The sequence below is a fragment of the Strix aluco genome, chromosome 2 (genome assembly GCF_031877795.1).
Source record: "Strix aluco isolate bStrAlu1 chromosome 2, bStrAlu1.hap1, whole genome shotgun sequence".
NCBI classification, from domain to species: Eukaryota; Metazoa; Chordata; class Aves; order Strigiformes; family Strigidae; genus Strix; species Strix aluco.
Window position 1 is genome coordinate 74,115,604 of NC_133932.1, and position 23,309 is coordinate 74,138,912.

Here is a 23,309-nt window from a genome sequence, read left to right on the forward strand (position 1 = left end):
TCTGAACCTGCTATGGAAACTATAGAACAGAATGAAAATTACTTTTAGGACAACAGTTTGAATGAAGGTCTTTTGAGAGTTACAATATTCAGGAGAGCGATTTTAAATTTAAGGTACATGATATCACTCCCTAAATCTCCCAGACCAAAGGCAGGATTGTCACATACATTTCTGACACCCTAAGTAGGAAAAAGTCATCTTACTACCAGCTATGCGTATGCATAGTTACATCCAACCACAAAAGGTAGCAAGAAACTGACAGACGTTCTGGTTCAGAGGGTGGTGACAGACTCTTTACTGCTGTCCCCTGCCTGAACAGCAGTGCCTCAGTGCCATCACATCATTTTCTGACACCTTTGCTTCAAAAAGAGAAGCTCCAGTAGAAGAGTGGGGTGAGCATTTAAAAATATTGGGCGAGTGGTATTGGCTAGATGATGTCTGTCCAAGCTGACTTTTACACACCTTGAGTTTTACAACCAGAGCCATCCACTCAATCTCAGGTCAGGAGGCAGCACCTTCATCAGACCTCACTTTATCTCCTGTTGGAGACACTTTTAGTTATGGTCATACCCTGAGATGCTAAATTGCAAGAACCTGAATAGTGTTTTTGAAAAGCATCTACCTACTGCAGTAACACTAAAGGGCTGAATTCTTAACTGGTGTAATGTAATGTAGCTTCACTCAAAGAATGGTTTCTGTGAAATACCTGCATGTCCACTGCATGAGGATCCACTCCTTAAATACAAAAATAATGAAAATGTGGTATGTTCTAAATGAAATCAGACATGTTTACTAATAGAAACTGAAATGAAAACTTCTGAAATGAGAACTTCTTGAATATTTATTTTGAACATTTAGAGATAACGCTCAACTTTTCAAATAATTTTCAAGGAGTGAGGCAAATGTTTGAAAGCAGGAACATAACCAAGGCCGAGCATGTTTCCAGTCATCAGAGCTGAGCTGAGGATGCTGAAATAACAATAAAAATGGGAACACTCTGATTTAAAGGCTGGGTTTTGCTTTTCAGTTTCTCTCATTCATGCCATTGCATCAGCCCACATTCTAATGAAATGTTAACACAGAAATTGCATATGTGCAAGACCCTGCTGTGGTTTTCTTGATGTCAGCTTTCGGTATCAAATCTTTTGTGAGGGAGGCTAGCATTTAATGTGATGGTCTTACTTAACATGAATTGTTCCTAACCAGCTAGATGCCACAAACCTTTAACAGAGTGCTTGTCAAGAGGTGGCTAACAAAGACAGGCTAGACAAAGCTGAACAGCCCAGGAGCTCTCAGTGTGCTCAGATCAGATCAGGCTTAGTGAACCGATGGAAAATGAGCCCAGCCAAGCCTGCCAGTCTTCCTAAACTCCAGGGTCATGTGTTTTATAGTCTGTCTACTTTAGGGCAAAAAACCCCAAAACTGTTAGAAGTTTTCTGGGTTTCTTCTGCCTGTTTGAGGAGGAGTACCTTTCCCAGGCAGGGAATAAGAAATATGCATTTTCATTGCTGTGGAAGATTACTTCTTAAAAGTGCCAAGCAATTCCAATTCACAGTTTCCTGAGCAGGAGTGCAGTCCTTGTAATCGGGACATTGCCAGGTTTGCTAGGCATTCGCTGTGGGCATGGTTTCTCATTGCACTGTTAAACTCTGAGAGCTTCAGCATATTAAGCCACTGTACTACTATTTAGAGCTTCTTTTATTGTTACTGTTGCAAACAGCCACAGTATGTGTTGACTGGAACAGTAACTAGCCAATTCTTCTCCCACTGCTGCAAATCCTCTACTAAAATATAACCATTTGCTGGCAGAAAAGAAAATACTTGCCAAGTTTTCAGCAACAGTTTCTGAATTTCAGGCATCTGTTTAGTTCATGTTCAGAACTGTGCTGTTGGTTTCCTGCTGCTAAATGAAATCAACAGCTAGCTCCTTCACTTTGCCTCAGTACAGGATGCATTCCTAAATACATGATCCTGAGCACTGAAACTGCTTATACCTCCTTCCATCCTCCCTAGCTTCTTTACGGTGCAGTATTGTGATGTTTGCTCTCAACTGCCTTTTTCTGCTTATTTGTGATAGCTTCAAATTTTACAAGAAAATAAAGAATCTCCTTCAGTGAAAGCATAGATCTTTAAATATTGCTGAATTTTATTTCAGACTGAACAAACACCTGAGAAAGCAAGAGTAGCAAAGCCCATGAAGGCTGAATAGTGTTGTGTCTTTAAATGGAATGTATTCACATGGGTTTCAATTTAAAGAGATTGGGCAGTCATTTGATAGGGTGCATTAGCTTGACGTCCATGAAAGGCAATGTGAACTGGGCCATAAGAACCTTGCACTTTATACTGAGATGTATCCTTTAGACTGTGTATGTGTTAATAGTATATTAGATATTTCCGTTGTTTTAGGGAAATGTTTAGAAATGTAAAAATCAGGTGTTTGAAAAGCGAAGCCCGTACTTCATTGTTCTTTATATCCCAATCCACACTTCTCTGTAACTCATCATAATTAACAGCATTTTAATATATTGCATCTCTGCACTTGTTCAGTTCCTCAGCAGTGAAATTTCTCAAGTCTGGAAAGCTTGAGAATAATGGTGTTTTCATGAATGTCAAAGGCAACAAATCCTTTATATGTAAAGGTTAAAAGTTTTTTTTAGCCACATTTGTCCTTCAAGAGAAAGTGGGGCAAGGAAGAGAATAATGGAATGGCCTTTCTTTACCTTGTTGTGGGTATACAGCCATATAGCTTTTTATTGTCAGTGATTTACTCAGAAATCACTCCAATACTTTTCAGTGTAGCACAGCATTAGCTAGATCAGCCCTTCTCTATCCTCCCTTCTAACTGCATTAACCTATTGTCCTTGAATTTCTCCTTCAAGTTGTGAACAAAGAGCTCTTCAGCTTGGGTGGAAGTGGAAAATGTGGTTATTGATTTAGTCATGAATAAATGAATGTGTGCCTGAATGTATGAACCAATAAATGGATGGATGTTAGTAGTATTGTATATTGTAGACAACCTTCTTCATTTTAAGGAAATATGCACAAGAATGCCAAGAGTCAGACATACATTACTTTTGAGTCTTTATAACCTTTGAGACTATCTGTATTTATGTGCTGGAATATGCTACAGCACATACTAGAGCCAGATACCTGCAGAACACACTGCAGTTCGTTCTGGAGGTACACACAGGAGTGGAAGGCAGAAACACTTGGGAAGAGACACACTTGTGAGGATGTTTCACCCTGAGAAAATCATAATGCATCTGCAGAGCATATCCTGGGAAAGCTGTGGGCTGTGTGAGGTAGATACGGACTCAGAGGCCCCTTCTATACCAAGATTGTAAACACAACATTTTTTTGAAATGCTCTATTTCAGGTTTTAGGTGAAATACATGATTTATAGTTATGCTTTACATAGCAAAGTCATTTTTACCTATGCCTCATTGCCTTTACTTGTCCTAGCACATCTTCATTTCATGTAAATCTTGCGCTTTCTAGAGGCTTCTCTACACAGTACTTCTAGTTATCCTACTAGCTACATAGTTAATGTGTTGTAGTGTAAAAAACCATACCGTTATATTATTAATGCAACACAAAGAAAAATATGCTTATATCAGGACTCCTTATTTTGATACTAAATGGAAATATCTTTTGTCTGGTAAGAGACAATCTAACACCAGCTAAAATCAAAATTGAAGGTTTATTTCCTTAATTAATTTGGTAAAAGCAGTCTTCTGATAGCAAAATTAAACTGATACAAAAGTGATGTGTAGACCAGCCTCAAGGGAAAAAAAATTAATTACATCTTTGTACAGGCATGATTTTCTGATATTAACTGAGTATTAACCAAACCAAATGCCCAGTAGCTGAAAGTCAAGAATTATGTGAAGAGGGAATGTCATTACACAGCCTACTACAAGTTTCTTTTCCAAAGAACCTGAGAGCTAAAATGGAATTAATAGCTATTTTAACAGCTGGACATTTTCCTTTGCTTTAGATGGTAAATTCTGAAATCTAAAGAAAAGGAGAAATGAGTCCATTTCCTCAGCATGGTTGAGTGAAACTGCAGCTAAACAACAGTGAGCAGCTTGTGTTAGCTGTGGTAAAGAAGCTTGTTGCTGATTCCTGGCCACTCTAGTATTAATGTTACTGAGTCAGGGAGACAAAGGAAACCATACAGATTAAAGCTGATTATAGTTTTTCATCAGAAATGCACAAAGGCTTCTGATAGGTACACTTCAGTGTTGGACAATAGTTACCAAGGCAAACATATCATAATTTGATCTGTGCTTCTTCCATCCTGATGTTTCACCAATTACAGAAGGAAAGTGCAGTTGCCATCATAGGTGAGGAGGACAAGAGGAGTGGATTTGGTAACTGAGGAGTCAGGGAGTACAATTGTATTGTTGCCTTGTCCATTATTTGTCAGGAAAGTAAATTAAGCTTGACTTCCCTGATTAAATTTCCAACAAATGAAGGGAAGAATTAAAGGAATATAATGAAATCCGAAGCTGTTGTAATTCCTTTGGAAATTACAGTATTGCACATTGATATAATCCGAAACCTTGATTGCAACCCCTCTCCCATTCTGTTCAATCAAACTAAAAAAGTACAAATAGTGGCCTGGTTTTGTTTGGCTCTTGATATTTTGACTTTCTGGGAGATATTTACTCTGAAATATGTGAAAGGTCACTATAAAACTTTTTTCAAGTTTCCTCATATTCAGAAGTGACAACAGTTCATCTGTTATATTGTAATTTTATCTTGTAATGAAGGAATAAGAATGTAATTCTTTAAGAAGTGTATATGAATATCTATATCAAATGAATCTTTTTAAAGACTAATATTTTAAAAGCAGTCATGTATTAAGCCAACCAAATAGAAATGTTCTCTTTGAACTGAATCTGTGAGTCCTCATATTTCTCTTACCTGGGATAATAGACATAGCTGAAGAGCAAAAAGGATGATAGTATTTATATACTGCTATTTCTAAACAGATAACTGATAATACAAACAGATAAATTAGAGTGCCTCAGACACTTTTCTCTTTCACTTCTAAGGTTTATTCTATTGATTTGTCACATTTATTTTCCTTTTCTCCTTAAGGGTATTGCGTACGTAGTGGTAATCTCTTACTGACTAATTTTGTAGCAGAAGGTAGAAGTAGCTGAAAGCATCCGTCAGCTCGGTACTCTACATTGACTACATTTTTCAGGTCAGATCAACCTCCTGTAATACTCTTAAGGCTTGTAAATATTATTTTTTCTGTGTGTATTTCCCCTTTTTCTTCTTCAGAGATGTATCTTCTCTAAAGGGTGCCCAATGCAAATTTTGTTCGTAGGAGATTTTAGATTATTTGTTATTAAAGATTTTAGATTAAGATTTTAGTTTTGTGGTTATTAAAGATTTGATCATTTGCCACCTAGTACCAACTGATACACTGTCAGTTCCAAAGCATCCCCTATTTATGTTGTATTAGAAAAGTTTCATAGTTTGACACATCCACTTCTAAGCAAAATTAATTTTTTGCTATCTGATGACATGTAGGCACTACATTTCCATGAAAAATCTTTTTCATTGGCAATCTGTGGCATCCTCCAGAGTGCTGAAGTAAGGTGGTTTTGATCCCCTCACTGGTTTTCTGCCTTGCAACATGCATGGCCTTCTTTTAACCTTCACTCAATGTCTTAGATTAAAATGCAAGATTTAAGGATAATTATAAAATGCCTGCTTTGTAATTTACTTTAAACTACTAACGTGTACTCTCAGTAGCAACTCCATTTTAATTTAGGTTTTGTCAGGGAATCATTATGCCTACAGATAATTATCGAATATGTTTCCCAGGCTGTGTAACAGATACAGTCATCACAGCATCTCAGCTTTGTTGTTCAGTGTCAGGTGAATTACATTTCACTCTGAGGCAGTTACCATTAAAGACCTTGAAATGAAGCTTTCATTATTTGCTGATTGTTTTCACTGTAACAAAACAAAACTCCAAACATTTTACTTATTCTTGTTGTCCACATACTACAAATAAAATAAAATGATCTGTTTGCCATTCTGGCATAATGAACACTCATGTTTTAAAGGCAGCTAAAGCAACGATGCTAAATATCTTTTAGGATCACTAGGTTAATCAGAGAAGTGTTAGTGAAAATACAGACTGAATTCAGTGTGCCCTGATGTAATATTCATAAACATAAAATTAATTGGAAGTTAGCATCTCTTGATCTTTTGGAAGATGACATCTGTCAAATGACCTTGTTTGTGCATTCCTATCTGTCCTCTCTTTTAAGGCCATGCGTGCCTCTGCTATCAGAAGGCTGCATATTTTACAAACGTGACCCACAGCAAATCAAGCCCTTGCCTGCGACACGGCTGCAGATGCAGCGAGGTGGCCACCCCTCCCCAGAACCTGGGGAACTCTCAGATGTTTTCACAGACGCAAAGATGCCTTCCACCATAAATCTGACCTTGCACCTTATATCTGCCAAACTATATAAACCACATTTTGTAGTTGAATCACTTAGTGACACGTGGAAGTTTTATTCACTAGCGAACAGGAAATAAGTTACGTTAGCATTCTTATCCTGAGCCCATGTGCTCGCCTTCCAGTGGGCTAAAGATCATTCCTTGCAGCTTACCAAGAATAATAAGAAGTCTTTCTACTGTAAATCCTTTCACCTGTTTCACTAATATTACTTCAGATAGGTACTTAGTGGCTACAACTGTCTCCTGGGCAACATCAGTTAAAATCCTACTTCTACTAAGAGGGCCCTTGGGAACTGGTTTCCTGTCAGAGCCTGTTGATTTCTGAGCTCAGCCCTTTTCTTGTCAGCTAATGGGTACAAATTGAGGAAATGGGCAGCATGTTAGAGCAGTGTGAATAAAGGAAGTTTTGCTAAATGAGGTGGGTGGTGGAACCATCTGGACATTTGAAAACTTGCCTATTTCTCAGCTAGATAATTATCTAATTTCACTATTATTAGGCATGCAAAGTCCAAACAGCAACGTCTTTGCCTCTGACTTAAAATATGACATCAAAATGCCTGGGTTTTTTACATTAAGCTGGTTATTATTTTTCTCTGCTGCATTATTTTGTAGTTGTACTTTTTAATGATGCTTCTTGTGCTTTTATTTACTAAAAGCTATATGCAAGTCATGACCTTTTCCCTTTCCTTTAATAATGTTTAAAAAAGCCTTCTACATCCACTTACAAAATAATAGTGGTTTTGAAAGCTTTCTGGAGAATATGCATTAGTGCCTGTTCACTATTTTAAATTTTGAATAGTATGAAAACAATTGTGGAACACTTTTATTATGGGATCCAGCCTCTAAACCCCACTGCAAAATCAGGGGTAGCTGCAGGATATAGTGGAGAATAGCGGTGAAACAGAACGTCTTTTAGCCCTGCTGGTCCAGCACACAGAGCATTTTCCTGGAATAAGCCTAAAAGATTACTCTTTGTTGCTATTTCTATGTGAATTCATAAGGAGACAAATTTTCCAACTGAATAGTAAGTTGTAGGGCTTTTACTGGCTTGACAGCAGTTGTTTTTCATCTGAGAAACTTGATAACATTGAGAGAGAAGGCCAAATATAAAAACATGGTGTAGATGCACTCTGCATCTTTAAAGTCCTTGCATCATTTATGGGAAACATGATATTTAGATAGTGCCGGTTGTTTATTTATTCACTGAACTTTACTAGAAACTCAGCAATGAAAACCAGATTTTCCTTCAAAATACATTTATGTAAACTTATTCTAGATTTATTAATGGAAAGCATCAAATGGAACATTTTAGACACCTTATCAAGAGAGGAAAGAAAGAGCAAGAAGGAAAACAGCAAAGGACAGCAAGAACAAACAGTCAGAGTCTGAGATTACCAGCACTGAAAGTAGAAAAAAATAAATCTTTCTTTTAAATTTTTTTTTAAACACTTTTCACCTTCAGTTTAAGAGTTATTTCCCATTGCATCATCCATCGTGTAATTCTTGGTAAAATCAAATTAAAATTAGCAGAAAATGTTCCAAATTTCCCAGTATTAAAAAAGCAGTCATACTTCTATGACTATATCAGTTTATGGCACTTGATTAATTAGACACTGAGAAAGGAGATTATTTTTTCTTATACAGAATGCCTTTTCTTTCACTGCATACAGAAGTATGCGTGCAGACCCCCAAAACACATGGACAATGTGGTGGGGTGTTCTCTGAAGATGCAGTGTATTTATGTGTAAGAAAGAACAGAAGAAAGTTTTAGAATAATGTCTTAGTAAGAAATTTCTACGATGCTGTGCAAATTTAATGCTGCTTTAGTACTTTCCTCTTCCAGGTCGCTTGCTATCTGATTGGTTACTTCCAAACCTGACATTCATTACTTAATGAAAAACACTAAAAAAATTAATTAGGATATTAGAACATTCTGTCAGCTGAGACTCTGTGGGGGTCTTTCCCTTGTTCTGGTGCCCCATGTATATGTTGGTGTAGGGCAAAGGGATAACAACTGTCTGTGAAAGCAGCACAATAGAAAGAACAGTCTGGTTTACTGAATTTGAAATATGGGGAACTGAACTGGCTTCAGAGGAGAGGAAAGGAAGACATAGTTGTTTTTTAGGTAAGTAATGAAAGCAAGCTACACTCCTGTTTCTTTTTAAGAACAAATAAATATTAATTTATCTCTCCTTTCCCCTCCTTCTCTTATGGGTCCAGAGCAGTCAGCATTTTCAGTGGTACATTACTCAGAATTTTGCCAATGCCAGTTCCTCAGGGACTTCTATAATATCTCAGGGCACTCCACCTAGAGAGCTACTTTATACCCAACTTGTGGATAATAAAGTGACAGTCCAACTCTTGAGAATCTAAAGGTGAAAATATCCAAATAATTTGGTTTATTATTATTAATGGTGGTGTGATTTAACCCCAGCTGACAACTAAGCACCACACAGCTGCTTCCTCACTTCCACCCTGGTGGTATGGGGGAGAGAAATGGAAGGGTAGAAGTGTGAAAACTCATGGATTAAGACAAAGACCATTTAATAGGTAAAGCAAAAGCCACGTGCACAAGCAAAGCAAAACAAGGAATTAATTCATTCGCTTCCCATGGGCAGGCAGGTGCTCAGCCATCTCCAGGAAAGCAGGGCACGTGTAATGGTGACTTGGGAAGACAAAGGCCATCACTCTGAATGTCCCCCCCTTCCTTCGTCTTCCCCCAGCTTTATATGCTGGGCATGATGTCATATGGTCTGGGACGTCCCTTTGGTCAGTTGGGGTCAGCTGTCCCGGCTGTGTCCCCTCCCAACCCCTTGTGCACCCCCAGCCTGCTCGCTGTGGGGTGGGGTGAGAAGCAGAAAGGCCTGGAATCCCTGCAAGTGCTGCTCAGCAATAACTAAAACATCCCTGTGTTATCAACACTGTTTCCAGCACAAATCCAAAACATAACCCCATCCTAGCTACTATGAAGAAAATTAACTCTATCCCAGCCAAAACCAGCACAAATGGGAAAAATGAGACAGCAAAAGACTTACTCCCAACTGAGACATAACAAAAAGCCATGCACATTTAAGAGAATTTAAAAAAATTCAAGAAAATAATACACCGTTATTCATGTGCATTCTTTGTAATGAATAACAGAAGAAAACAAGAGGGTCTTGTGTTCCTTCATCAGAAAAACTCCCAGAGGTGATAAATCATACAGGATTAGGCAGGAATTTTAGATTTTTATATCCTTTCAGCAGTTCAACTAAATCAGCAGAGTTATTTGTAAATGAATTTGTCCCAGGAAGAGGACAAAGCAGGTTTTTTTAGCTATCTATCTGTGCTGATACATCCTCCGATATCACCAAGCTGAACTTCTGCACACACTGGCTGCCCAGAGCAGCTTGAGTATTTGCTGAGAAGGGGGAAAGCCCAGTTCAGTGCCTCTCCCCTACCACCCAACCTATGCTAAATGCCCAAATCTCTTATCTCCCTCCTGTGTTTCCTATTTTGTTCTTGGTGTACTGATGTGATTTTACTGCAGAATGCACTTCCCACACATGCTCCACAGAGAACTGCAGCGACAAATTTGTATCAGTTAGTCTTTTAGAGAACTATCTAAACTGGTTTAGGATCAGCCAAGTTTACACTAGTGAATCCGTGTTTTACAGCTGCCATAGCCCTTCCACTTCTGACTGCACCTTCTGTCTCATGTCAGGAGGATGTCATACAGCCTTTGCGCATCACCAGACAAAAATGCCAGCACACAGATCTAGAATTTTTCTAGGTTTCTCAGACTGATTAATGAACCTTAACTTCAGCATATTCTGAAAACAGGGAATACACTGCTGCTGTAAAAATGACTGTTAAGATACAAATCCAGTACAGAGCATAAACCAGGATCTGGTACCCATCTAGTACCTGTCAGCCACATGTATTATCATAACTATGTCACATACAAAACATGAACTACAAGGCATTATAGGTATTCAGAGGATTACTAATGCTATGAAGTCAATATTAATCTGAATGTTTATATAGATAGTGGTAGTAATTTGGGGGAATGATCTTTTATGACTAATTGGACCTCTCCTTCTATGTGCTTGTGCTTGTATGTTCTGGTAAATCCAAGTTTTCCCCAAAGCACCAGTATTTACATTACATAACTGCGCTTATTAAATAATACAGAATTTGAGACATAGCCAAAGTCACCGTTTTTTTCCTTACAGTTACTTGTGCTTGACTGTCAGATCATATTATATAGTCAAAAAGGGAAAATTTGGTTTTGTTTTTCCATTTCTGATTTAGTTTCATACACCTGGTGGTGCTCATGATAAATTACTTTGGGAATTCTGTTCTGTACTGTGCTAGTTCAGAATCACGCTATTAAAGATACATTTGTATTAATTTTGTAATGAAGTTTCTGATGAACCTGAGTGAATCAGGCAGAGGAGCAAGGAGAGGTCGAGAATGATAGGAGGCAAATAGCAATCTGTAAAAGAAGCAATGGTGTCAGGGATGTTGATAGCCCAGTGGACTGTGACAGGTGTAGTTATGCTTAGTCTCTGTGGGAGATCTATGGATACAGCTGGATGCTCTGGAAGAAAAGCAGGGTGAAGTAGCTGTATGGTGAGATTTGCAGAATCTCAGGACAAAGCTTGTTGATTTTCTTTGAACTGCAACTGCTGGGCAAGTCAGGACAGGTTAAAATGGAAGATAGGTTTAAAATGTAGCAGATGTAAATCCATTCCTTATTTGTATGAGCTCTGAATTTGGCTTTGAACAGGTTTGTGCTGAGCTTTTGGGAATTTTAGATAGAAGGCTCCCTTAAGACGCATCTGTGAAATATTTATATGTGAAGTCATATTTGCCTGTGTACAACAGTGAGAAATTGCATAATTACCAATATTTTAACCCTCTAGTCTCACTTTTGAATTGATTTTAGTTCAATATAAATGTTATCAGAAACAGTTATGACAAATTACCAGATTCTGAGCCCTCCAACTTCTACCTGGATCCATCTTTGCTTCCTGCCCCTATCTGCCAATGTCCACAAGCAGTCGCAGTTCTCATTTTTAAAGAGAACAACTACATGACCTGTCTAGTGAAACAAGATGTGCCAGTGGAGTCACAAAGAGGCCTAAGATTTTTGGATACTGTGCTTCCGCTTCCAGACAGACTTTCTTCCCTCAGAATTTCCCAAACGGTTTTGCTAAAAGTTATTTTTGTTCTGAAGTCGGTGATGGAATGTTGCTACATACTATATGCTATGTGCAGTGTCCATAGATCATCACAGCAACAGGTAGTTTTTAAATAATCAAGTTTTGAAAGTTGAAAGTATTATTTTTTTTAAATTATTATTAATGTATACAGACAGCATATAGTATTTACAGATTAGATTCTGAGCACATTTAAAATTTGGTTGATTAAAAGTCCTTGTTACTTCTAGGCAAAAGCTTGTTTAGTCCAAAAAAATTTATGTGAGGACTGGACTACGAGCAAACACTTTTAGGGATGCATGCTAATAAGGTCAAAATTTTATTTATTGAAATTAGTGCAGTTGAGTCATTATTTTTGTTCAACAGGAAACTTTTTAACATCTCAACATTTCAAATAAATATAAAAATAATATGAAAATCTACTAAAGCTTCTGGCTAAAAGTATCTCATTGAAACACTGAAGTGTTGCTCCAGAAGGGACTTGGGCTTTCTCAGCCAAGTAGTGCTCAGTTTTGAGGCTACAAAAATGAGATCCAGGTCACTTAGATACTGAAGCTCCTTGTGAGATTTTTTTAAAGACTTGGCTACCTCGGCTTAACCAACAGGGAAACAATTTCCACTACTCACCTCTAGGAAAACAATTCCATGGCCTAAAAAATAGTGTTTCATGTCTAGTGCTGTTTAATTTATCCAGAGTGTTTGACGTACCTGCACAAAGCTTGCAGGTATGGTCCAGGATTTGCAGGAGAGCTGCCCCTCCCTGTAGCAGCAGTTGGGAGATACGCTGAATGCACTGTGGTGTTCAAATTACATCTCACCCCCTTTGGCTTGACAACTGGAGCCTAGGATTCTTCTCCTTTTTTCCTGAACGCAGGTGGAGATCAGTCTTTCAAGAAGTAGAAATACTGCTGGTGTTTTCCCTTTCTTTTCAAGGTTTTTGTGATAAGACCACAAAACATGGTTTCGGAGTCCCAAGTTCTCTGATTAGGATACTCAGACACATCTTCAAGAGTCTCTTAATCACCCAGCAGTCCTGGAGAGAAGAGGCAGGATTTGGCATGTCAAGTTGTTTCTTTTTTTTTTTTTTTTTTTTCCCTCCGGAAAATAGTTCAGGATTCTCCAAGAAAGAAAAAGGAAAAGAAAGTACTTTTCTGTGTATGACTGGTTAGAGCACTCTGCTGGGATTACAGAGACTTGGCTGCTGGTTTCCACATTTTTTTTGGTCAAAGACTGTTTACAGAGTGAGTGAAGAAAGAACAAATAAAAAGGAAACGTTATACTAAGTGCTATTAAAATGCAAAAGCAGCGTGAAATACATTCAAGGACTACTTATTTAGACAAATGCTATCACTTGAGTTTTATCTCATTAAAAGATACTTAGAAGTTTGTTAAAAGAATACTTCTTAATTCAGGCTATGCAATTAGTAATGAAAACTGGCCTAAATTTGCCTAAAATAGTTTAAGCTTAATAGACAATTCAGACATAGTTCTTTCAGCTAGGATTAAGACTGAACAAGAAGTGTTTGCAATTAAACAGAAATTAATAAAAGAGGAAGAACTCTCCCAGTGTCCCTTAGAGCCTGCATGTAAATATAGTAGGAAGCAACATCCCTTCTGTAATTCAATGACTTCCTTGGAGTTATATGAAGGAGCAAGTTGTGTAAATTGTTGATTCCAAACAGTTTTAATTTACATTCAAGGTAAAAACAGCTGCTAGTAAAAATAATACCTATTTTACTAAGAAAGAATTTGAACTTTTAGTGCTGAGTCCAGTATCATTTTGGTATCATTTCAGCTTACACATAATACTACTTTTCCTAGAAATCCCATTAACAGACATAATTAAGTAATTGAGTAATTGCCAGAATTCGAATGAACACTAAGTGCAGCCAACTCTTTGAAGGAGGAGAGTTTTTCAGAGCTGTTATCTGAGTGTTGACTCAGGGCTAGACTCTTCCCTAGGCAGAGCCAGCTGTGGGGAGCAAAATGTTAACTTTCCTATCACAGATAGCACAGAAACAGATTTAAGGGGGAGAGGAGGGGAGAGAGGAAGCAAGAGGTAGCTCCCACTGCATCAGCTGGTAGTGTGTGTGCTGGTAGTAATGTGGTGCTATCCAAGTACTTCGACTGAAGAATTGGGGAAAGGAAGGTGGTAAGTCTAGACTGCTCTTGTTTTGGAAAACAGTATCCATATTGGCATACAACAGGAAATACTAATCAAATCGTTTGCTCTCCTTAATGCGTCTAGAATGAAAATTTGAGAAGGGTCAAGCACAGAAACGAAGAGGAGGTAGTCCCTCTGGTTATGGCAGCACCAGTAAACTCAACAGAGCCAGGGCTCTGGCTTGAGCACTGCCATGCAATCATCCTCAACTATCATCCTCAGAGTTTGATAACACACTCCCTGATAGAGCTTTTGGCTGTACTAACACATTTCCAGATAGTGCCTGTGCTTGCTTCAAAGTTACTGTGATCAGGACCTATTCCCAGTAAGTGGCATAGATGAGACCACCTGTTTTGTGGTGTGAAAGGGTTTAGCTATAGGGACACAAGCTCTGCTCGCCACTTACTCCCAGGGCTAGAGGCCTTGCCCTTTTTATTTAGGAGAACAGTTATAGTTTCTTGGCCCAGGAATAGATGAACCTGCTTGCAGTGATTTCATATTCCTATGTTTTAGTAATGGCAGGAATAAATAACACTGTAGGTTTTTTGTGACATATACAGCTTATTATCTTATTTTGTTTACCTCCAGTTCCATAGATTTTTGCTATTATTTAATATCAGAGTGAGATGTTTTGGTGCATATAGCATGTCAAAAGAATCCCATTTATAACATTACTCTGACTCCATCACTGAACTAGTGATAATAATATTTTGATGGCTCTTTCTGATAACTGTGTTATTGTTTGTAGAATCATTCATCTAATTTCAAGGAACATTATTCCAAAAGTGAACTCAATCATTTCAAAAATGTTCCAAACTGTTTATTAAAGATTTCAAAATGTGGGACATAAGCACAAGATTCAGGCAGATTTTATTAAGTTTGCCATTAAAACAAGAAACATTGCATTGTGAGGTCTAAAACATATATGTATTCTGGCAAAGCTCATCTTTTCCCTCTTTGTGGGGGTTCTGTTGTGGGATGACACTCAGCTGCTTAAGCGCTTTCTGTTTTATTTTTCCATTTACTGTAACCTGCACATTTACACCTCTGGAAGTTGGAAAATCAAGTTATGATTTCTCTTTTGGTAGCTTTCAACAGTCAGTTGGCAGGTTGTATTCCTCTGCCTGCTGCCTCTTTTCTCACCCTTGTCTTCACTCTCTCTGCTCAGTTTGGCTTCTGGCTGATTCTTCTGGCCTCTTAGTTGGGTGATGCACCTCTTACAGATAGATTTAATCCAGTTTGTGTCAGTGAGTGAACACTGCTTGATAAATGTGCTACTACTCTGCTTCCTGGGATTTAATGTGTGTCACAGACCTACAGGCACTGCTGCAGCAGGATAGCTGAATAATTGAATATAATGCCCTGAATTCTGCAAACAGGAACTGTAATACCACTTCTTATGCCCTGAAATCTAGCAGAATATAAGACTATGACTTTCATATTTATTTGTGAAATCTTTTACGAGGCTGTATATAGTATTTTATCTAAAATATAGGCTATGGCATGGGTTGTAAACCAGATCAAACATACAGCTCCTGTGTTAGTCTGAGGACTGACCGGAAATGTGACCTACTCAATAACATGCATGGTAGTTATTAGCACTTCCAACAGTATGCATCATAGGGGCAGCACAGTGTGCAGTTAGTTTTCCAGGCAAGTAAGTGAAAAGGAAACCCAGAAAGCCAGTAATTTAAATAGAGCTAATACATCAGGTAGCCAAGAGTGAAAAGGGTCACTGGAAGGACAAGGTAGAATATTATAGGACTAAAAGACAGGGGAATATAGTTTGAGGAAATGAAATTGGAGCAGAAACTGTAAGCATAAATTAATGTTAGCAGGCTGACAGAAGGAAGGGGTTTGTAAGGATAGGAGCTGAAAGATGAGAATTATAGTGGGCTGTGTGATATACACAGGATCAGTAACCAAACAGAAGCTTTACAACATCAAATCATGTGTGGGAGAAAGAGACAAATCTCACTGTACAGCTAGGAGTTTAGGGCATAATACTGCAGAAGAGCAGATGTTGCACGTGTAAGCACTGAAAGAGCTTAAAAAATTGTTAAGACATAAAAAAAGATGAAAATGTAGCCGCAACTATAATGGTCTGTGTTACCTAATAGCCTAACTTTTACTGACCAATAGATTTTAAGGAAAGAGGGTAAGAAATGGGAAAGTACAGAAAAATCCTTTCTTTTGAAAGTCTAGAACTCAGTGATTGAGGGACCTCCAGATTTCAGACTGAATTGAATCAGCAATCTCTCATCTCTTTTCCATGAAGTAAATTTTCCTGAAGTTCTGAAATTCAGGGAATAATTCTTTTTTCATGAATGAACAGTTCTTGATACTGTTTACACCTTGACTTCTCTCATGTTCTGTAACAAGTTTCGTAATTTGATTAGGGAGTGAAAACTACTCCCTAATGTTTTCTTTTAAGTCTTATGTTTCGCAAATTTTTAGGTATCTGCTAGTCCTTGCATTATGAAAAAGACAAAAACCCCTCATCTATTTCTCTTTTCCATATAATTTTTAACTTTATAGGTTCCTACATCCTCTTATTTCAAAGAAAAGCCATCCTGTTGGTATGTTTCTCCTCAATTTTGATGGATGCTGTTCCTTACATCTGATCATTCTAGTCAACCTTTTCTAAATTTACTTTATTCTTTTTGAGGTGGAGCAGCCAGAATTGCAAACTACTAACAGATATAGAGGCATTTATTTTCTTTCTGCATTTCTCTCTTAACAGTTCCTAGCATTCTCTTTGTCTTTTTGATCACTATTGAGAACCACTATATCTTCAGAGGATCATCAACAATATTTGCAACATCTTTTTCTTGTATGGCAACAGATAATTTAATGCATCATGTATGTATGGTTAGAATTGTTTTTCTCCATGTATGTTACTTCACATGCTTTTTTGTTGGTCACTAAAATGAAAGGTGAAATTAAATCCCTTAATAACAAGGCTTCCTTCATTAATTCTTTACAGTCAGCTTTATTTTTGATTATTGTGTATAATTTTGAAATTGTGAATACCAATCATTTATTCTTGCCCTCTGAAGCTTCTTCTGGTTTTAGTTGAAAGACGTGGCCAAGAGCTCTTTGGAGTTCCAGTTCCCTGTTCCATCCGCTTCACTCATCTCCCATGCTCACTGAGTTTATCGAAACACCCTATAATAATTTTATGAAGTCCAATCAAAAAAAGTGCTGAATCTTCATCATTGTTACTACAGGTCTACTAATTTTATTCTATGATGTACTATCATGTGTTGGCTAGAAATTAGATATACTGGAGTGCTTCAGAAATTGGCATTATTATTACCTGCTGTCCTCTGATACTGAGGCTGGTTTGAATGATAGCTCAGTGCTTTCCTACTTTAATTCCTAGAGAAGCTGACTGACGTATTCAGTTTGTGGTGGATTTTTTACTTTCTTTTTTTTTTTTTTTTTCTGAGTCCTTCCAAAACATCTTTTATAGATGTTTCAATTGAGCAAGTTGTTCTGATGCCTTCCCCTTTAAATTAAAATTCGAGTTTTGGAAGCTTCCTAAGCTTTTTAGCAGTCAACACTAATGCAAAGAAGTAATTTAGTTTTTTCTTCAGACTTTATTATCAGTGAGTGTACTTTTTACACCTTGCTTATCTGTTATCCCCACTGTGTCTTTGCCAGGTTTCCTGCTGCTGTTGAGGCCATGATGAACATCTGGTACTTGATATGGAAAGAGATCAGAAACTGAAACAGGGATGTAGACAGACAAGAAACACACTTGTAATAAAAATAAAGGAAATAAGTATTTTTGGATGTCGTTGAGTGCTATGTACGAATTGCTGAAGCAAGAAAAAAGGGGGTTTTTGTAAACAAGACAGGAGCTGGCAAGGTCCTAGAAACAAATGAGGTAAGATTTAGAGACATACAGAGCAAGGATGGAGGTGGTGATTCTGAAAACGAATATATTTCATTATTCCAAAAAATGGGTTCACTGTTTCCAAAGTGTTCACTTTCATAACTCTGAACACTGGACCAAGCCGGTTGGAGAGATGACTTTTGCTATTGTACCAGCTCATCTAATTGTCAGGTTCATGACACACAATGAACAAGTGATGTCTCCTGAGGGCCATACTTGCACCCTAATAAGCTTCTGCCTTTCTGTTAACAGCAATGGCAGACCCATGCACAGCTGTTTGACCCTGGTGGTTAGTAAGAAATCAATGAGATTAGTTGGTATTTGACATCCCTGGTAATCAAGCCACGTGTCTAGCATCTAAGGATGGATTTTAAGAGAGGAAAGCTGTAGGTATTTTGGTTTGAACATTTTTCTTAGTCTTCGGAGTATCTCAGTTTCTTCACTGGCAGAATATGGGTCATAATATTGACCTATATTCAAGGAACTGTCAATTTCTGCTCTGTTATTTTTAGTTGTTGGGTCCAAATGATTCTCTGCAGGAGTGTTAATATTCATAAAGTTCAAAATGAAAAGGCCTGTACAAATGTTGAATACTTTTCTCTTTGATTCTTCATCACCAAGACAGAATATATGGCTTGGAAGTGCCCAGGTTTATATGGGGTTACTGTTCAGAACATTGCACTTTCAAAATACAATTTCCTGACTTTTCCTACCCTTTGCATTTCATTTCAAGTATGAATATCAGCAAAGGTTGTAAATAGCTTGTGAAAGTACAGAATAGCAGATTGCAATGTCAAACAGTAGAAGGTGAGTACTTGCTGAACATGGAAAAAGAATGATAGGAGAGGAAAAAAGGATTAAAATCTAGTTGGCACTCTTAGCTAGTAATAATCCAGAGGGGCATATAGATGGCTGAGCTTCTGGAAACTGGATGTAAATGCACTCTTCGTACCTCAGCTTTCTGCTGAGTTTCTTATGCTTCTGAGCTATTCTCAATGTACCCTGTCTTCTTTTGCCATCCAGTCTTACTGCATATAAACCTTGTTACCCAGGAAGATTTTTGCTGGAGAATTATGTTGGCAAAAAGACATGTGACTTTTTTTGCCTAAGCGCTGACTGTAAAGCTGTTCTACATGCCCACTGAAGGAGAAGGACTTATTTTGGCACTGTAAATAGCATTCTGGGCTCAAATCCCCAAGATGTTTCAGGGCAGAAGACAAATGCATAGAGTCCTTATAAATTATTAAATATTCTGATGTCTGTGACCTTTGTTTCGATTTTCTTTTCCTCTTCTCCCCGCTACCTCCACCCTTTTCCTTAAGTAGGATTATAGAACAAGTGCCAACTCTCAGAACTGTTAACTTGTACCCAGACAAACTTCTACCCAGGTTGTTAGGTTCATAAACAAGACAAACTATAAAGGATCCATAGAGAATAAAGATACTTTTTTTTCTAAATATCAAAATAACACAAAATTTATAAATCATGTAGTCTGCCTTTATTATTTTTGATTGCTGAACATAATCAATTACAGAGAAAACACTGACTTCATTACTTTGTAGTCTAGTCTGAGTTTTTAGACTGGTTTTAGGCTAGGAACCTCTTTTTTTGTTCTGTATTTCAGAAGCCAGACTTAGATAAAGATTAAACTTCATAACAGCAATACTCTTTCTTTTTTTTTTTTTTTTTTTCTGTATTACAATTTTATCATTAAAGATGAAGGGGTCTGACAATCTTCTGATCCTAAACCAAAACCAATATAAATTATACACATGCAAGCTATGAATACTTTTTTTTTTAGTTAAATATTAGTGTAACTATGTATCTGTACCTGCTGTGGTCCTGATCTTGTCAGTAATTTTATTTGTGTGTTCATATCTATAGGTCAAGGTCTGAGAAGTACGTATTCTTCACAGTTAAAAAAAAATAGTGAATGTTGGCAAAATGCGGGTGCAGATGCAGTGGCTTGTTTTTCTCTTACTATTTCTTTTTGTTAATAAAATACTTTACTTCTGGAGAGTATTTATTGTTGTCCTAAATATTTAAATTGCTTGGCTTTTTACATTTCACTCCTCTGATATTATTTTGGTGGAACTGTTTAGCGCCGTAGATGTCCATTAATGCCAATCATGCCAGATGATGATTTCCAATTATTTTCTATATATTTGTATTAACTATCATAACATTAATCTTTAAAATAAATACTTTCCTCATCCCATTCTGTTCTTAGTAGTGTTGTTCTTTACAATAGAAGGGCTTAACTCATTCTTCAGAATGTTCCATGTCATCAGATGTTTGTCCTGAGAATGTGGGCCTGAAGTAGAGGTTCTGCACAGGGAAAGCCTGGTAGCTTTCTAGTGACTTTAACTGAGAACATATGGTCATGTCATTTTTAGAATTTAGTCCTAGTCCACGTGCTGTCATTTGTACAGATAATGAAAGACTCTGAAATTATGCGTGTTAGTGGAAATGAGACAGTACCTTTAGAGGAAAAGCACACAAATTGTGCTTCAGATCTCTCCTGTGGCTTGCTTAACAACTTGGATTAATTCACATGATCCTTTCATGGCTTTTTTACTCCGAAGTTCTGAATGTCATTCAAACCCTTACATTTATAATGTACTAATTTAAAAGCTAGCAACCATTGTTGCTTTTGCTCAGAAAAGACCACTTTATGCATGAAGCAAAGCCAGGTGATGCACTGTCATTTTCTTTACTCTAAAGCAGATTAAGAAGACACTCCCAAAGAGTTAGATTCAGCATCCTTCATTTCAGCTACCAATAAATTCAGTCAAATTAAAAAAAGTATTTCAGCTACCAACAGGTCATTGATTTCAAAGATGAATAAGCATCTTAAGTACTCAGGGGAATCACAACATCAACAGAGGATAGCAGAATTTGGACCAAAGGTTTATTATGTTGTTCTTGGTAGCCTAATACAGTCATCTCCTTTCTGTTAATAGGAAGCATTCAGCCAGTTATTTTCAACCTAGCGTATAGACTGGTGTCAGTGAAAGAGCTGAAGATGGTTAATATCTCTGAGAATCAGGTGATAACATTATCAACTGTTGCAGCTTCTGGATTTTAAATCTGAGCTTTATTTTCTCAGTTGTTTTCATCTGATTATAAAAATATGTTATTTCATTTAAAGGAAGTCTATGCAGCTGTGACAAAGTGAAGAAAATAAATGGCTCTCCCTAGCTTGAGGTGGCAGTTGTGAGAGCTCAGAGGACCAAAAGGAGTGATTAAGGCATCATGATTTATCCTCAGGGAACTTGCAAACTGAGTTTTGGGCCAGAGAAGTCTGTTCAAATGGCTCCTTTACAGTCAAATAGCCTAATTTTGCACTCTGCAAAGTCAATTGACCCGTGGCCACAATCATACTGTGTAAAATTTTTATAGATATTCAAATACTTGAGATAAGTTGCAAAATTATCTTTCACTGTGTGAAATTAGGGAATTTTTTTTCTTTTTTTTTGTTCAGTCAGCCCAGCAGTAAGTTAAATACAGTGTGGTTGCTACTACAAAGTACAGTTAATTGAAATATTTCAGAAGCTTCATTTTTCCCTTTTTTTTTTTTTTTTTTGTTTTTTTCAGCCACCTATAGAATTGACCTTTTTTAATTGAAACTTTGATGGGGGTTTCTGAAAATCAAAGACACACTTGATCCTTTCACATTTATGTTAACCAGTTCAATAGAAAAACAGATGTGATTGCCAAGCTGATTGTTTCTAGGCAAATAAATTGCATTTACAAAAGACTTTTTAAAAGCTAATGTGATTTAGAAACTTGCTCTGGAAATGTTTCCTTTCTATTTAGAATGGAGGGTTCTTAGCGGTTTTTTTAGTTGTTAATGTATTAGTTGTTAATCTATCTGCTTATTAATCTATTATATTATTCATGGGCAGTAGAGAAAAAAAAAAAAAAACATCCCAGAAGGAGAGTGCATTTGTGAGTGCTTCTTACATTTACTGAAGTTTGTTTCAAGGTATACAACATACTGTTACAGTCTCAAGAACTGTCACTGATAGTTCTGATGATATTTGATCTGCAGATGTAAGATTTATGGTGCTTTTCTGTCAACTCTGTTCATTCTCAGTGTTTGTCTTCATTGCATGCATGTTTTGTCTGCACAATAAGGACTTGATATTGTCTGAAGCCTTCTGGGTCCTATTGCATTGTCAAAAATAACAAGAGAAGTCTGTAATCACAGTTAAATATCTAATTTAACCATAATTATTATGTTGCAAGCAATTGTGCATCTCACCTCTGTAAAACATTGTTCAATAGTAAAACGTTTTGATAAGCTTTTTAAATGCAGTGTACACTGGGAGTAAATAATGGTCATCATGGTACTTTGACAAAATGTTTCTCCCATGATTCAGCTAAATAACAACTTGACTCATAGAGATTTGCAAAATACATCTGTGTTGCTACTACCTGCTGAATGTTGTAAGTCATAAACAGAGACTGTACCCACCGGCACAACTGTGTAATGGTGATTTTGCATGCCTCATTAGTGTCATTGATTAGTGTGCATTATTCTATTTTATATCCACTCCTTCAGAAGTCATATCTTATCATAATTTTCCTCTCACTGCATTTTTAATATAAATGCAGTTCTGTGTTTGCTTTGTGGTTTCTTTTTTTTCTGAGTAGTAATTCTTTGAAATGTGTTTAGCACAGTTTTTTCATGATAAGATAGCTTTTAAAATTGTGTTAAGGCAAGTAAAAGGATAATAATTTACTAGTATGAAACCTGGGGCAACATATAAAAAGTAGCTGTTATAAAGGACAGTGCAGATGAGCAAGCCTGAAAATATACGCGTGACTTACATAGCGTGAACCACACAAGCAGTTTCGCTGAAAGACTGGAAGGCTGCCACAGCCACACCGGTTTTCAAGTGGAGAAGGTCAGAGACAAACAAACCTTGAGCCTCAGATTTATGCATACTCAGATGACAGTTGTCTCCTGAAGGAGTTATTACAGAAGAGGGGACAAAGTCAAACTGATATCAGTCCGTCAGCGCAATCCTGGCCCAGCCAGTCACTTTCTTTTGAAATTTGTCAGAGTGCCACAGCATGCAGGCAAAATGTAGTCCAGTCGTACTGTAAGATGAAATAAAGAGGTGGGCTCAGCAACACAGTGAAAAGCATTCAGGATGCACATGCAGCCACAGGGTGCATTTGTGTAGTGTGGGAAGTTAAGAGCATCACTCCCTTGCTCCTCTCCTCTGCCCTTCAGCTATAGCCATACCCCAGGGTGGAATAATCTTGTGAATGAATTTAGTTTCAGCTCTTTAAAAATTAGACAGTTAGTCTGAGCTAGATGCATAGTTCCCTCTCTAATCAGTGAAAATTGAAATAAGCAACTCCAAGATGCAATTCGTCTCTCATACTTGGCCTTAGTGCAAGAAAGAGAAATGTTGGACAGAATAAAACAAAAAACAGCCCTCACAACCTGCAAAAGCTGGGAAGCAAATGATTACAAAAGAACTGTATATACCTGCAGCACAAAAACCATTAGAAATAAAAAGAGAATGGAAAT

General features: G+C 37.3%; 1 protein-coding gene across 1 annotated transcript in view; it reads left to right on the forward strand.

Moving 5' to 3' along the window:
* Positions 1-23,309, forward strand: part of NALF1 (NALCN channel auxiliary factor 1) — a 487,323-nt gene that overhangs the window by 123,165 nt on the left and 340,849 nt on the right. The window lies entirely within an intron of this gene.